Below are 16,701 nucleotides of genomic sequence, written 5' to 3' on the forward strand. Positions count from 1 at the left end.
GTTACTCGGGGGGGGGGGGGGGGTAGATATAAATTAAAGATAAAGTACTAAAAATAGAAAAAATAATTTACCAAAAAAATAGAGAAACAATAAATGTAATATATAAAAAGTAATAACAATAATAGAATTTATAAAACTACCAGAAGGTGAGGGTGTATAGATGTGTTTTTAGCTGCTTTTTAAAGTTTGTAATATCTGTTGACTAACGAATATACACTGGTAGAGAGTTTCAGATTTTTGGTGCATAAAAACAGAAAGCAGCTTCACCCGTCTTTTTATATTTCACTTTAGGAACATTTAATAAAGTAGCACCTGATGATCTTAGAATAAATCATGTAGATGTAAATAAAGTACATTTATATTTTACATCTGTAAGCTGGAACAGAACAATATCTGAATAAAAGACACGGGAATGTTGTCAAAGCCAAAGATAAAAAACGTGATTAACCCCAGGCGGGTGCAGCTAAAGAAGCAGTCAGACGGAGAGAAAAGTGTCCCAAGTTAAAGATGCTGGAAAATGAGGTTCTTGAATCCAGTTTTTAGTTTCTCGTGCTGCAGAAGCTCAGAACGCTGGTTATAAATCTGCTGCAGCGGCCGAACATGCAGCACCTTCCTCTGGATGCTGGCAGCGTTCCTCTGAGCTTTCAGAGTGTTTAAACACATGCTGTTAGAAAACAGCAGGCCGGCCTGTGGAGGCGCTGATCGCTGTGGAGTCCGTGCCAGTGGGAGGAAGGAAATCTGCCTTCAGGTCCTCACTCTGTTTTCTTTTCAGCTGGGAAACATCTTCATCGGGGGACTTCAGCTTTCTGTGACCTGAACAAACACAAAAACAGTAACTCCTCCGATCGCCTCCATGAAACTTTCCATCAAAACGCAGCGAAAGTTTGGAGACTGTCCTCCAAACAATGTGCAGGCAGGCAGGTACCGACCCTATTCACATTCAAAGAGTATGCGACCTCTAGTGGTGAGGAGAGCAACTGCACGTCAGGGTAAAAATGTATTTCAGCCCCAACATTGATCGTTTTCTAACCCTCATCGAGTGATTTTACAACCTATAGGCAACCAGGAAGTGACGACATTTTGTTGTAAAACCGGGTGTTTATGCGTAACCATGGTAACCAGTAAAGCTGAGTCCGTGTTGGTGACGGTTGCATCGTATAAAGAATGTATTTCAGCTCCAAACATGATCGTTTTCACACTCATATGAGGCGTTTTTCTCTAAATGCTGCACGTAGAGGCGCTACTTTACAGGACGGAGTTATGAGTCGTAGTAAAAATCAACACTTTGGGAAGTTTGTGAACCTTAAAACTGTCTTTTTGGGGTACACCAACCTTTGTTTTGCACTTTCCCGGTTTTGAAGCTGCCCTAAAGTGAACGTGGGCTGAGACACCGCAGTTCACCACTTTGGTTTCCGGCTCTGCACCGCAGCATTTTGCTTTGTGGTCGCCTGATGTCTTTCCTCAACATGATTCATGGTTGTGGCCGTACACGTGCACAGAGATTTGGGTGTTACACCCCACACTCTCTGGTGTTACGTTTAGGTTATGATCAAACGACTGAAGTGAACGTTTCAGTTGGAGAACTCGTTGAAGGTTTGATTCACGATGCAGAACTTCAAGCTCAATAGACTGAAGTCTCTCCTAAAAAATAAAAAAACTCTTCATACTGTAGATTTGTATATAGCTAATGTTTATTCACTATTTTTATTTTATTCTATTTGCTTTTTTTACTTTAATTGTTTACATATCTTTTACTGTATGCAGCTGCAACACAACAATTTCCCAAATTGGGATGAATAAAGTATTTATCTTTCTATCTATCAGAGATTGATTTTATATTTGGAATGAAGTGAAAATGAACACATGAGAGCAAACAGAGACATTATTAATGACTGTGGAAAAGATGAAATGATTCCCCTGCATCTTATTTCTGGGTGGGGCTCTCCTCCTTTTGGATTAAAATTAGCAGAGATCTGGAAAGTGTCTCTTTGTTATTTGTTATTTGCTGTAAATGTGCGGCACAAACTGACTTTACACGGAGGATTTTGCCCTCCTGCTTTTTTTTTCTGCTTGTTCTGACATTGAAGGTGGGCAGGAAGGAGGTCGCGGTCCTGTTGGAGGCTGTAAAGTCTCAGTAACTCCTGCAGATGTCCTTGCTGCTGCCGCTCCAACTCGTGCAGGAGTTGAAGCGCGTCTGTCGGATGGATTTATGCTCATCTGAGGCTTCGCTGCCAGAAACGTCGCTGCAGCTCTGACTGACTTCCAGCCGGTCGTCCGGCGCTCTCTGATCGCTTCTGACTGCTTCCCTTTTGCATGGTGACTGCAGAGCTCGCCACAGCGTTTGGCCCCGTGCCCGCCTCCCCGCGGCCCCGGGGCCCCTGTCAGCCCGGCGCTGTGACTCCTCCACCGGCTGAAATTAATTTCTCTTCCTCACTGACCCATAATTAAAGTCTGGAGCAGGCAGGGAAGAAGAAGTGAGTTACTTTGTTGGCCTCAGACTTTTAGTTTGGGAGTCTGGCTGCTGAATGTGTGCAGATGCAGCGGGACCGCCGGCCTTCAGACGGAAAGTCTTTGGAAGATGGTTTTCAGGTGAGCAGTCGGCGGCTCCCAGCTGGACCGCAGGGCCTCAGCTCAGCCTCTTCCAGCCTCTTCCAGCCTCTTCACAGCCACGTACAAAGCGAGAGATTAAAGCAGCAGCTTCTGTTGGCAGCAGGATCAGCGGCGGGACGCTGCCAGCCTCGTGGCTCGCGTTCAGCTCCATGGCACCGGCCCACGATCCGGAGAGTCCTCCCTCCCAGAGAGGAGCGCGTCTTCATTAAGAGATTCAGAGCTGAGGGTTCCTCCATCTGGCTCAGAGCCGGTTTCACTTCCTGCCAGGAAACCAACCGAAGACCAAGTCACGTGATTCAGTGAAGGAAATGATACTGAATCACGTGGGAAAGTTCCCCTAAAACCATCTAAAACCAGTTCCCAAACCAGACTAAAATAAGATCTAAAACCAGTTCCCAAACCAGACTAAAATACGATCTAAAACCAGTTCCTAAACCAGACTAAAATACGATCTAAAACCAGTTCCTAAACCAGACTAAAATACGATCTAAAACCAGTTCCTAAACCAGACTAAAATACGATCTAAAACCAGTTCCTAAACCAGACTAAAATAAGATCTAAAAACAGTTCCTAAACCAGACTAAAGTAAGATCTAAAACCAGTTCCCAAACCAGACTAAAGTAAGATCTAAAACCAATTCCCAAACCAGCCTAAAGTAAGATCTAAAACCAGTTCCCAAACCAGACTAAAATAAGATCTAAAACCAGTTCCTAAACCAGACTAAAGTAAGCTCTAAAACCAGTTCCTAAACCAGACTAAAATACGATCTAAAACCAGTTCCCAAACCAGACTAAAATAAGATCTAAAACCAGTTCCTAAACCAGACTAAAATAAGATCTAAAACCAGTTCCCAAACCAGACTAAAATAAGATCTAAAACCAGTTCCTAAACCAGACTAAAGTAAGATCTAAAACCAGTTCCCAAACCAGACTAAAATAAGATCTAAAACCAGTTCCCAAACCAGACTAAAGTAAGATCTAAAACCAGTTCCCAAACCAGACTAAAATAAGATCTAAAACCAGTTCCTAAACCAGACTAAAGTAAGATCTAAAACCAGTTCCTAAACCAGACTAAAATAAGATCTAAAACCAGTTCCTAAACCAGACTAAAATAAGATCTAAAAGCAGTTCCCAAACCAGACTAAAATAAGATCTAAAACCAGACTAAAGTAAGATCTAAAACCAGTTCCCAAACCAGACTAAAATAAGATCTAAAACCAGTTCCCAAACCAGACTAAAGTAAGATCTAAAACCAGTTCCCAAACCAGACTAAAATAAGATCTAAAACCAGACTAAAGTAAGATCTAAAACCAGTTCCTAAACCAGACTAAAATAAGATCTAAAACCAGTTCCCAAACCAGACTAAAATAAGATCTAAAACCAGTTCCCAAACCAGACTAAAGTAAGATCTAAAACCAGTTCCCAAACCAGACTAAAATAAGATCTAAAACCAGTTCCCAAACCAGACTAAAGTAAGATCTAAAACCAGTTCCCAAACCAGACTAAAATAAAATCTAAAACCAGTTCCTAAACCAGACTAAAATAAGATCTAAAACCAGTTCCTAAACCAGACTAAAATAAGATCTAAAACCAGTTCCTAAACCAGACTAAAATAAGATCTAAAACCAGTTCCTAAACCAGACTAAAGTAAGATCTAAAACCAGTTCCCAAACCAGACTAAAATAAGATCTAAAACCAGTTCCCAAACCAGACTAAAATAAGATCTAAAACCAGTTCCCAAACCAGACTAAAATAAGATCTAAAACCAGTTCCTAAACCAGACTAAAGTAAGCTCTAAAACCAGTTTCTAAACCAGGCTAAAATACGATCTAAAACCAGTTCCCAAACCAGACTAAAATAAGATCTAAAACCAGTTCCTAAACCAGACTAAAATAAGATCTAAAACCAGTTCCCAAACCAGACTAAAATAAGATCTAAAACCAGTTCCTAAACCAGACTAAAGTAAGATCTAAAACCAGTTCCCAAACCAGACTAAAATAAGATCTAAAACCAGTTCCCAAACCAGACTAAAATAAGATCTAAAACCAGTTCCCAAACCAGACTAAAGTAAGATCTAAAACCAGTTCCCAAACCAGACTAAAATAAGATCTAAAACCAGTTCCTAAACCAGACTAAAGTAAGATCTAAAACCAGTTCCTAAACCAGACTAAAATAAGATCTAAAACCAGTTCCTAAACCAGACTAAAATAAGATTTAAAACCAGTTCCTAAACCAGACTAAAATAAGATCTAAAAGCAGTTCCCAAACCAGACTAAAATAAGATCTAAAACCAGACTAAAGTAAGATCTAAAACCAGTTCCCAAACCAGACTAAAATAAGATCTAAAACCAGTTCCCAAACCAGACTAAAGTAAGATCTAAAACCAGTTCCCAAACCAGACTAAAATAAGATCTAAAACCAGACTAAAGTAAGATCTAAAACCAGTTCCTAAACCAGACTAAAATAAGATCTAAAACCAGTTCCCAAACCAGACTAAAATAAGATCTAAAACCAGTTCCCAAACCAGACTAAAGTAAGATCTAAAACCAGTTCCCAAACCAGACTAAAATAAGATCTAAAACGAGTTCCCAAACCAGACTAAAGTAAGATCTAAAACCAGTTCCCAAACCAGACTAAAATAAAATCTAAAACCAGTTCCTAAACCAGACTAAAATAAGATCTAAAACCAGTTCCTAAACCAGACTAAAATAAGATCTAAAACCAGTTCCTAAACCAGACTAAAATAAGATCTAAAACCAGTTCCTAAACCAGACTAAAGTAAGATCTAAAACCAGTTCCCAAACCAGACTAAAATAAGATCTAAAACCAGTTCCCAAACCAGACTAAAATAAGATCTAAAACCAGTTCCCAAACCAGACTAAAATAAGATCTAAAACCAGTTCCTAAACCAGACTAAAGTAAGATCTAAAACCAGTTCCCAAACCAGACTAAAATAAGATCTAAAACCAGTTCCCAAACCAGACTAAAGTAAGATCTAAAACCAGTTCCCAAACCAGACTAAAATAAGATCTAAAACCAGTTCCTAAACCAGACTAAAGTAAGATCTAAAACCAGTTCCTAAACCAGACTGAAATAAGATCTAAAACCAGTTCCTAAACCAGACTAAAATAAGATCTAAAACCAGTTCCCAAACCAGACTAAAATAAGATTTAAAACCAGTTTCTAAACAAGACTAAAATAAGATCTAAAACCAGTTCCCAAACCAGACTAAAATAAGATCTAAAACCAGACTAAAGTAAGATCTAAAACCAGTTCCCAAACCAGACTAAAATAAGATCTAAAACCAGACTAAAGTAAGATCTAAAACCAGTTCCCAAACCAGACTAAAATAAGATCTAAAACCAGTTCCCAAACCAGACTAAAGTAAGATCTAAAACCAGTTCCCAAACCAGACTAAAGTAAGATCTAAAACCAGTTCCCAAACCAGACTAAAATAAGATCTAAAACCAGTTCCCAAACCAGACTAAAATAAGATCTAAAACCAGTTCCCAAACCAGACTAAAATAAGATTTAAAACCAGTTCCTAAACCAGACTAAAATAAGATCTAAAACCAGACTAAAGTAAGATCTAAAACCAGTTCCCAAACCAGACTAAAATAAGATCTAAAACCAGTTCCCAAACCAGACTAAAGTAAGATCTAAAACCAGTTCCCAAACCAGACTAAAATAAGATCTAAAACCAGACTAAAGTAAGATCTAAAACCAGTTCCCAAACCAGACTAAAATAAGATCTAAAACCAGTTCCCAAACCAGACTAAAGTAAGATCTAAAACCAGTTCCCAAACCAGACTAAAATAAGATCTAAAACCAGACTAAAGTAAGATCTAAAACCAGTTCCCAAACCAGACTAAAATAAGATCTAAAACCAGTTCCCAAACCAGACTAAAATAAGATCTAAAACCAGTTCCCAAACCAGACTAAAATAAGATCTAAAACCAGTTCCTAAACCAGACTAAAGTAAGATCTAAAACCAGACTAAAGTAAGATCTAAAACCAGTTCCCAAACCAGACTAAAATAAGATCTAAAACCAGTTCCCAAACCAGACTAAAATAAGATCTAAAACCAGTTCCCAAACCAGACTAAAATAAGATCTAAAACCAGTTCCAAAACCAGACTAAAGTAAGATCTAAAACCAGTTCCCAAACCAGACTAAAATAAGATTTAAAACCAGTTCCTAAACCAGACTAAAATAAGATCTAAAAGCAGTTCCCAAACCAGACTAAAATAAGATCTAAAACCAGACTAAAGTAAGATCTAAAACCAGTTCCCAAACCAGACTAAAATAAGATCTAAAACCAGTTCCCAAACCAGACTAAAGTAAGATCTAAAACCAGTTCCCAAACCAGACTAAAATAAGATCTAAAACCAGACTAAAGTAAGATCTAAAACCAGTTCCTAAACCAGACTAAAATAAGATCTAAAACCAGTTCCCAAACCAGACTAAAATAAGATCTAAAACCAGTTCCCAAACCAGACTAAAGTAAGATCTAAAACCAGTTCCCAAACCAGACTAAAATAAGATCTAAAACGAGTTCCCAAACCAGACTAAAGTAAGATCTAAAACCAGTTCCCAAACCAGACTAAAATAAAATCTAAAACCAGTTCCTAAACCAGACTAAAATAAGATCTAAAACCAGTTCCTAAACCAGACTAAAATAAGATCTAAAACCAGTTCCTAAACCAGACTAAAATAAGATCTAAAACCAGTTCCTAAACCAGACTAAAGTAAGATCTAAAACCAGTTCCCAAACCAGACTAAAATAAGATCTAAAACCAGTTCCCAAACCAGACTAAAATAAGATCTAAAACCAGTTCCCAAACCAGACTAAAATAAGATCTAAAACCAGTTCCTAAACCAGACTAAAGTAAGATCTAAAACCAGTTCCCAAACCAGACTAAAATAAGATCTAAAACCAGTTCCCAAACCAGACTAAAGTAAGATCTAAAACCAGTTCCCAAACCAGACTAAAATAAGATCTAAAACCAGTTCCTAAACCAGACTAAAGTAAGATCTAAAACCAGTTCCTAAACCAGACTGAAATAAGATCTAAAACCAGTTCCTAAACCAGACTAAAATAAGATCTAAAACCAGTTCCCAAACCAGACTAAAATAAGATTTAAAACCAGTTTCTAAACAAGACTAAAATAAGATCTAAAACCAGTTCCCAAACCAGACTAAAATAAGATCTAAAACCAGACTAAAGTAAGATCTAAAACCAGTTCCCAAACCAGACTAAAATAAGATCTAAAACCAGACTAAAGTAAGATCTAAAACCAGTTCCCAAACCAGACTAAAATAAGATCTAAAACCAGTTCCCAAACCAGACTAAAGTAAGATCTAAAACCAGTTCCCAAACCAGACTAAAGTAAGATCTAAAACCAGTTCCCAAACCAGACTAAAATAAGATCTAAAACCAGTTCCCAAACCAGACTAAAATAAGATCTAAAACCAGTTCCCAAACCAGACTAAAATAAGATTTAAAACCAGTTCCTAAACCAGACTAAAATAAGATCTAAAACCAGACTAAAGTAAGATCTAAAACCAGTTCCCAAACCAGACTAAAATAAGATCTAAAACCAGTTCCCAAACCAGACTAAAGTAAGATCTAAAACCAGTTCCCAAACCAGACTAAAATAAGATCTAAAACCAGACTAAAGTAAGATCTAAAACCAGTTCCCAAACCAGACTAAAATAAGATCTAAAACCAGTTCCCAAACCAGACTAAAGTAAGATCTAAAACCAGTTCCCAAACCAGACTAAAATAAGATCTAAAACCAGACTAAAGTAAGATCTAAAACCAGTTCCCAAACCAGACTAAAATAAGATCTAAAACCAGTTCCCAAACCAGACTAAAATAAGATCTAAAACCAGTTCCCAAACCAGACTAAAATAAGATCTAAAACCAGTTCCTAAACCAGACTAAAGTAAGATCTAAAACCAGACTAAAGTAAGATCTAAAACCAGTTCCCAAACCAGACTAAAATAAGATCTAAAACCAGTTCCCAAACCAGACTAAAATAAGATCTAAAACCAGTTCCAAAACCAGACTAAAGTAAGATCTAAAACCAGTTCCCAAACCAGACTAAAATAAGATCTAAAACCAGTTCCTAAACCAGACTAAAGTAAGATCTAAAACCAGTTCCTAAACCAGACTAAAATAAGATCTAAAACCAGTTCCTAAACCAGACTAAAATAAGATCTAAAACCAGTTCCCAAACCAGACTAAAATAAGATTTAAAACCAGTTTCTAAACAAGACTAAAATAAGATCTAAAACCAGTTCCCAAACCAGACTAAAATAAGATCTAAAACCAGACTAAAGTAAGATCTAAAACCAGTTCCCAAACCAGACTAAAATAAGATCTAAAACCAGTTCCCAAACCAGACTAAAGTAAGATCTAAAACCAGTTCCCAAACCAGACTAAAATAAGATCCAAAACCAGACTAAAGTAAGATCTAAAACCAGTTCCCAAACCAGACTAAAGTAAGATCTAAAACCAGTTCCCAAACCAGACTAAAGTAAGATCTAAAACCAGACTAAAGTAAGATCTAAAACCAGTTCCCAAACCAGACTAAAATAAGATCTAAAACCAGTTCCCAAACCAGACTAAAGTAAGATCTAAAACCAGTTCCCAAACCAGACTAAAATAAGATCTAAAACCAGTTCCCAAACCAGACTAAAATAAGATCTAAAACCAGTTCCCAAACCAGACTAAAGTAAGATCTAAAACCAGTTCCCAAACCAGACTAAAATAAGATCTAAAACCAGACTAAAGTAAGATCTAAAACCAGTTCCCAAACCAGACTAAAATAAGATCTAAAACCAGTTCCCAAACCAGACTAAAGTAAGATCTAAAACCAGTTCCCAAACCAGACTAAAATAAGATCTAAAACCAGTTCCCAAACCAGACTAAAGTAAGATCTAAAACCAGTTCCCAAACCAGACTAAAGTAAGATCTAAAACCAGTTCCCAAACCAGACTAAAATAAGATCTAAAACCAGTTCCCAAACCAGACTAAAATAAGATCTAAAACCAGTTCCCAAACCAGACTAAAATAAGATTTAAAACCAGTTCCTAAACCAGACTAAAATAAGATCTAAAACCAGTTCCCAAAACAGACTAAAATAAGATCTAAAACCAGACTAAAGTAAGATCTAAAACCAGTTCCCAAACCAGACTAAAATAAGATCTAAAACCAGTTCCCAAACCAGACTAAAGTAAGATCTAAAACCAGTTCCCAAACCAGACTAAAATAAGATCTAAAACCAGACTAAAGTAAGATCTAAAACCAGTTCCCAAACCAGACTAAAATAAGATCTAAAACCAGTTCCCAAACCAGACTAAAGTAAGATCTAAAACCAGTTCCCAAACCAGACTAAAATACGATCTAAAACCAGTTCCCAAACCAGACTAAAGTAAGATCTAAAACCAGTTCCCAAACCAGACTAAAATAAGATCTAAAACCAGACTAAAGTAAGATCTAAAACCAGTTCCCAAACCAGACTAAAATAAGATCTAAAACCAGTTCCCAAACCAGACTAAAGTAAGATCTAAAACCAGTTCCCAAACCAGACTAAAATAAGATCTAAAACCAGTTCCCAAACCAGACTAAAATAAGATCTAAAACCAGTTCCCAAACCAGACTAAAATAAGATCTAAAACCAGTTCCCAAACCAGACTAAAGTAAGATCTAAAACCAGTTCCCAAACCAGACTAAAATAAGATCTAAAACCAGTTCCCAAACCAGACTAAAATAAGATCTAAAACCAGTTCCCAAACCAGACTAAAATAAGATCTAAAACCAGTTCCCAAACCAGACTAAAATAAGATCTAAAACCAGTTCCCAAACCAGACTAAAATAAGATCTAAAACCAGACTAAAATAAAATAATAATCCAATTCATTCATATAGAGCCAATTCAAAAACAGTTTCCTAGACAAAGAATTCAACAGATTGCACCGAAACTTTGTCTTCAGTCCAATCTCCCGTCCTGAGCGTGCCTGAGGCGACCAGAACCAGAACCAGCTGGGGTTTGAGAGGACAGAAAAGAGGGGACAACAAACACTGTAACACCATTCAAAGGATACCTGTTGGAATAGGGAAACACGAGTTAATGACCACAATAATGTTACATATACATAAAGAGAGTAAAGTGAGGAAAGGTGTGACAGGTGAGGCCCCCCAGCAGTCTAGGCCTATAGCAGCTTAACTATGGGATGTTTCAGGACCACCTGAGCCATCCCTAACTATAAGCTTTAACAGAAAGGAAAGTTTTAAGCCTGGTCTTAAAAGTGGAAAGGGCGTCTGCTTCCTGACATTTACCTCTGAGGAAAGTCAGACTTTCTGACCATCCCGTCAGGTCAGCGAGTAAAACAGTTAAAGAGATCTGCTCAGATTCAACATTTAAAGGTTTATTATGTGCAGTTAGAAACGTGTTTTACTGAACAATGAATATCTTTGCTTTGCTGCCCGCACTGGATGTCCAAATATGATAAAAGATAAGATAAAATAAGCATGCAACAACAATATTATAACAGGGTATTCTTAAATAAAATAGAAATATAGAAATATAACCTATGTACATAAATGTGCGGTAGTGCGCTCTGATTGGCCGGCTCCACCGGCCTGGTTTGGTTTTATTGCGTTCGAACTCTGATTAGGGGCCACTTCTATCCGCTCTTTTTTAATTATCTTAATTTTAAACAAATTTGATTCAATTCATTTTATTGCACTTGTGGAAGGCTTTTAATGCCCTGCAGCACGTTTAGCATTTCTGAATCGTGTTTTATGTTTTGTTGTTTTTATCCTGTTGTGAAGCGCTTTGAGTACCAGTTGGCTATTGTAAAGGGCTGTATAAATAAAGATTGATTGATTGATTGATTGATTGATTGATTGTTGGTTGTTGGTTGTGAGGAAGCAGTCGGCCTGATGTTCAGATGTGTTTCCAACCCTGGACTCCGGATCTCAGGCCATCAGTCCCATGAAAGAGTCGTACTGGTGACCAGTGGAGGTTCAGACTCCAACTGGGAACCTGTCAGCTTTCATACATCACCCTCTCTGACTGACTGCCTGACACCCGGGGGGCGGGGGGCACTGATGATGGGAGGGTGAAACCGGCCGGCGGCCCGGCCCGGAGGATCCAGCATGGCTGCACTGAGGACTGAAGGAGCCGGATGACTGGATGGATGAGACGATGGAGACGAGGCAGGAAGGGTGGGTGGGGGGGCATGAGAGGGTATCACCTCCTGAGGAGGACCGGGGGGACGGGGGGGGGTCTGACCTTCCCTGGCAGCCATGAGCAGGGAGGAGCTCACGCTCAGATTATGCAAATGAGCCGCCGTTTGATGCAAAACGAGCCGGACCGCTCGCTAATGTTTCTCCAGTCGTGAAAGGGCGAAACTCCCTGGGAGAAATACCAGAGCGGGGGGGGCGGGGGGGCAGCCGAGGAGTCTGGGTAATAAGCGGGGCTGGGCGGGCGGCTCCCCCAGCGTTATACATTATCATATTTCCACGTAATTAGTTGGTTTTTCCACATGAAATGAGGAAGCGGCTCGACGGCGCGTCCACCGCCGGGAGGACAGCCGGCCGCTCCTCCGTTACTGAGGTGACCTTTGACCCCTGCTCTCACATCAGCGACCCCACGCACACGCTCCTAATAACAGCTCTAATGGGCTTACAGACCCCCACAGACAGCGAGGGTCTGATTAATGTGTAAATGGGTCTATCAGCAGGAGAAGGTGGGCTAACAGGAGCCTCCAGGATTCTCCAGGATTCTCCAGGAGCCTCCAGGAGCCTCCAGGAGCCTCCAGGAGCCTCCAGGAGCCTCCAGGGGCCCGTTTGATTTCAGGATCACAAACATGAGCAGAAAACAAGCAGCAGGATAACCTGGGCACACAAGCAGCAACACACACATCCTGATAAAGCTGCTGCAGCTGCATCTGGAGTAATAAAACCGGATCAAAAAATAAAGTTTTAGTCGAGATTTAATCCTTCAATTCTTCGAGTTTCACTCATTTTTATTGATTTTTTTATTATTTCAGAGTTGGAATTACACGAATAATTAATTATGTTTTAACGTCTTGAACACTTTGAGTTTAACTAAAAGCCAAAACGTGTTGCAGGGTCCTCACATAGAGAACATTTAACCTGAGCTGGATCTCAGGGGACCTTCTGGGTCAAACTTTTCCACGAGCCCAAAACTCTTAAACTGAATCCAGTCGAAACCCAGACCCAAACCAGATTAAAACCAGATCCAAACTTACACAAAAAAACAGCTAAAGACTCAATCTAAACCAGTAAAGTCGTTCTGAACCACTTCAAAATGTTTTAAATCAAGACCAAATCAACTCCTAAAGATTCCAAAACAAACCAGTTTAAACCAGTCTAATACCAGGTCCAAAGATGGGCTGAAACCAGTTTAAACCAGTCTAATACCAGGTCCAAAGATGGGCTAAAACCAGATTAAACCAGTCTAATACCAGGTCCAAAGATGGGCTAAAACCAGTTTAAACCAGTCTAATACCAGGTCCAAAGATGGGCTAAAACCAGATTAAACCAGTCTAATACCAGGTCCAAAGATGGGCTGAAACCAGTTTAAACCAGTCTAATACCAGGTCCAAAGATGGGCTAAAACCAGTTTAAACCAGTCTAATACCAGGTCCAAAGATGGGCTGAAACCAGTTTAAACCAGTCTAATACCAGGTCCAAAGATGGGCTAAAACCAGTTTAAACCAGTCTAATACCAGGTCCAAAGATGGGCTAAAACCAGATTAAACCAGTCTAATACCAGGTCCAAAGATGGGCTGAAACCAGTTTAAAAAAAACATCTAAAAAAACTTCAGCATCAGCTGCTGGTTCGTCAACACAAACCATTACCTCTACAGGCCTCAGCTCTGAGAATGTTTAAATCCAGACTGAAAACAGTTCTGTTTAGCTGAAAGTATTTTATCTGCACTCTTCACTTTTAAATTAATTAATTAATGATTATTTTTAATGGGTTTTTTCATTTTTATTATTATTATTATTATTATTATTATTATTATTATTATTATTTTATTTTATTTATTTATTTATTTATTTATTTATTTTAAATGATTTTATTGCCTTCTTGTGATTTTATGTAGCTATGAAGCACTTTGAATTACCCTGTGTACTAATTGTGCTCTATAAATAAAATTGCCTTGCATTGGTTGAGCACTTAATGGTGAGACAGAGCAAACTGACATGTTGATGAGTGAGAAACACAAACTGTTGATATAAGAAAGCAGAGAATCTAACCCTTTCTGAAGAGAGGCCTCAGAAAACAGAAAAACTCAGAGGAAGTCGTGTTTGATTGGGAGAGAAAATAACTGGAAAACATTCACATTAAGTCTGAGATTAATTCCCTGATGCCGCCTCTGCTCTGTTTATCCTGTCACTTCAACACAAACTGACATGACATCTCCGTGCTCTCCATCCGTCCCCGGGGATCCTGCTGAAAAACACCTGTCATCGTTTGCGTTGGAGGTTGTGTGGGCTCGGGCTGACCAGGAGGACGGAGGGTTTCAGGGATGGAGCGGACCGGGGGCGGCGGCTGGGATGGCGTGCGTCCCACGGAGCGCGCTCAGTGAAGCGGCGAGCCAGCAGTAGCTTCAGATTAGCCCGCTGAGACTGGAGAGGAGTTGGCTGCAGTCCGGACCTCATGCATCATCACCCAGAGTGTGCGTGCACGTGTGTCCGTGCGCCACATTTGCTGCTCGGCTGGCGGCCACAGCGCTCCCGCTTTGAACAGAGCGCCATGTTTTTCTGTCCGCACGACGACCTCTGATCAGACATCAGGAAGCTCGACTGATCGTATTCTGACTGAGTAACAGATCAATGACTCAGGCCCACAGATGTGAACTGAACTGAGCCTCAGATCAGTTTGTTCAACAAGTCCTCAGACATGAATTCTGATAAAAATCTGCCAGAACTTCTGCAAACAGCATTTTGGCAAAAGTTTGAACACACCTACTCATTTATTTACATGAGAAGATGTCTCCAAACTTCTGAGAAGCGGTGCAGGAGTTCTGGTTCCAAAATCAGACAAAAAACTGCTTAAAAAACAGACTAAAACCAGTTTAAAATAAGGTAAAAAACTAAGCCAAATGCAAGTCTAAAACCAGATTAAAACCAGATTAAAACCAGATTAAAACCAGATGCAAACCAGACTGAAACCAGTCCTAACCCAGTCTAACATAAGGAAAAAAAACGATTCAAAATAAGGTGAAGAAAATGACTAAATCCTGGTCTCAAAGGTCATCTCCAAAACCAGTTCAAAACCAGACTAAAACCACTTTGAGACCAGGTCCAAACCTAGACTCAAACCAAGTTTTAAACCAGACCAAATTTAATCCTAATCCATTCCAAAACCAGTCTAAAACCAGTTCAAAGGCAGACTAATGGCTCTTTCACACCAGGACTGTTTGCTCTGCTTTAAATGGACCAGAGTTCATTTCTTCAGAGAGTCCATTCCTATGTGCACGTGTGAAAGCTAATCTGATCTCTGGGGTCTCGGTTCGCTTACAGGACGAAATGCAAAATGGAAACACCAAAGAATGCAGAAAGCTGGCGGCGCTCCACTGTTTGTTTTTGTTGGGAACAAGCCGGCTGAACAGGATGGATTTCTGTTTTGGGTCCTGGCCAATCAATGAGCTTTTTTCCTTCCTGCTCGGTGCTCATTTCGGGATATTCGCCCCAGCGAGCAGCCGTTAGCTGCGGGATGTTGCCCAGGCGCTTTGGTCTGATTTCAAAACAAACTGCAGCGTGAAAGCTGCTGGGATGCTTTTCAGTTTCCCCAGAGTGGTAACCTGATAACCAGGCTGATAACCAGGCTGATAACCAGGCTGATAACCTGATAACCAGGCTGATAACCAGGCTGATAACCAGGCTGATAACCAAGCTGGTAACCAGGCTGATAACCTGATAACCAGGCTGATAACCAGGCTGATAACCAGGCTGATAACCAAGCTTTTAACCAGGCTGATAACCTGATAACCAGGTTGATAACCAGACTGATAACCAGACTGATAACCAGGTTGATAAACAGACTGATAACCAGGCTGATAACCAGGCTGATAACCAGATAACCAGGCTGATAACCAGACTGGTAACCAGGCTTGTAACCTGGCTGATCACCAGACTGATAACCTGATAACCAGACTGACAACCAGGCTGATAACCAGGCTGGTAACCAGGCTGGTAACCAGACTGACTGATAACCAGGCTGATAACCAGGCTGGTAACCAGGCTGATAACCAGGCTGATAACCAGACTGATAACCAGGCTGGTAACCAGGCTGGTAACCAGACTGACTGATAACCAGGCTGATAACCAGGCTGGTAACCAGGTTGATAACCAGGCTGGTAACCAGGCTGATAACCAGGTTGATAACCAGGCTGGTAACCAGGCTGATAACCAGGCTGATAACCAGGCTGGTAACTAGACTGACTGATAACCAGGCTGATAACCAGGCTGATAACCAGACTGATAACCAGGCTGGTAACCAGGCTGGTAACTAGACTGACTGATAACCAGGTTGATAACCAGGCTGATAACCAGATAACCAGGCTGGTAACCAGGCTGATAACCAGGCTGATAACCAGACTGATAACCAGGCTGGTAACCAGGCTGGTAACCAGACTGACTGATAACCAGGCTGATAACCAGGCTGGTAACCAGGCTGGTAACTAGACTGACTGATAACCAGGTTGATAACCAGGCTGATAACCAGATAACCAGGCTGGTAACCAGGCTGATAACCTGATAACCAGATAAGCAGGCTGCACACTGGTGGAGCCGGGTGGATAGGGATGGGAATTGATAAGATTGTTACGATTCCAATTCCATTTTGGATTCTGCTTAACGATTCGGTTCTTTGTCGGTTCCCTTATCGATTCTCATTTGGAGAAAAAGGACAACAAACCGGTCGATCAGCATCAACTTTGTTTGGTTTAGAAGTAACACGAGTCATGACCTCACAAACCCAACAACGGTGAGGTCCACATTGGTCTATCCTGGCCTGGGTAATTGAACTCTTCCTGCTCTGGTGA

Source organism: Odontesthes bonariensis, chromosome 15 (assembly GCF_027942865.1).
Source record: "Odontesthes bonariensis isolate fOdoBon6 chromosome 15, fOdoBon6.hap1, whole genome shotgun sequence".
NCBI lineage: Eukaryota > Metazoa > Chordata > Actinopteri > Atheriniformes > Atherinopsidae > Odontesthes > Odontesthes bonariensis.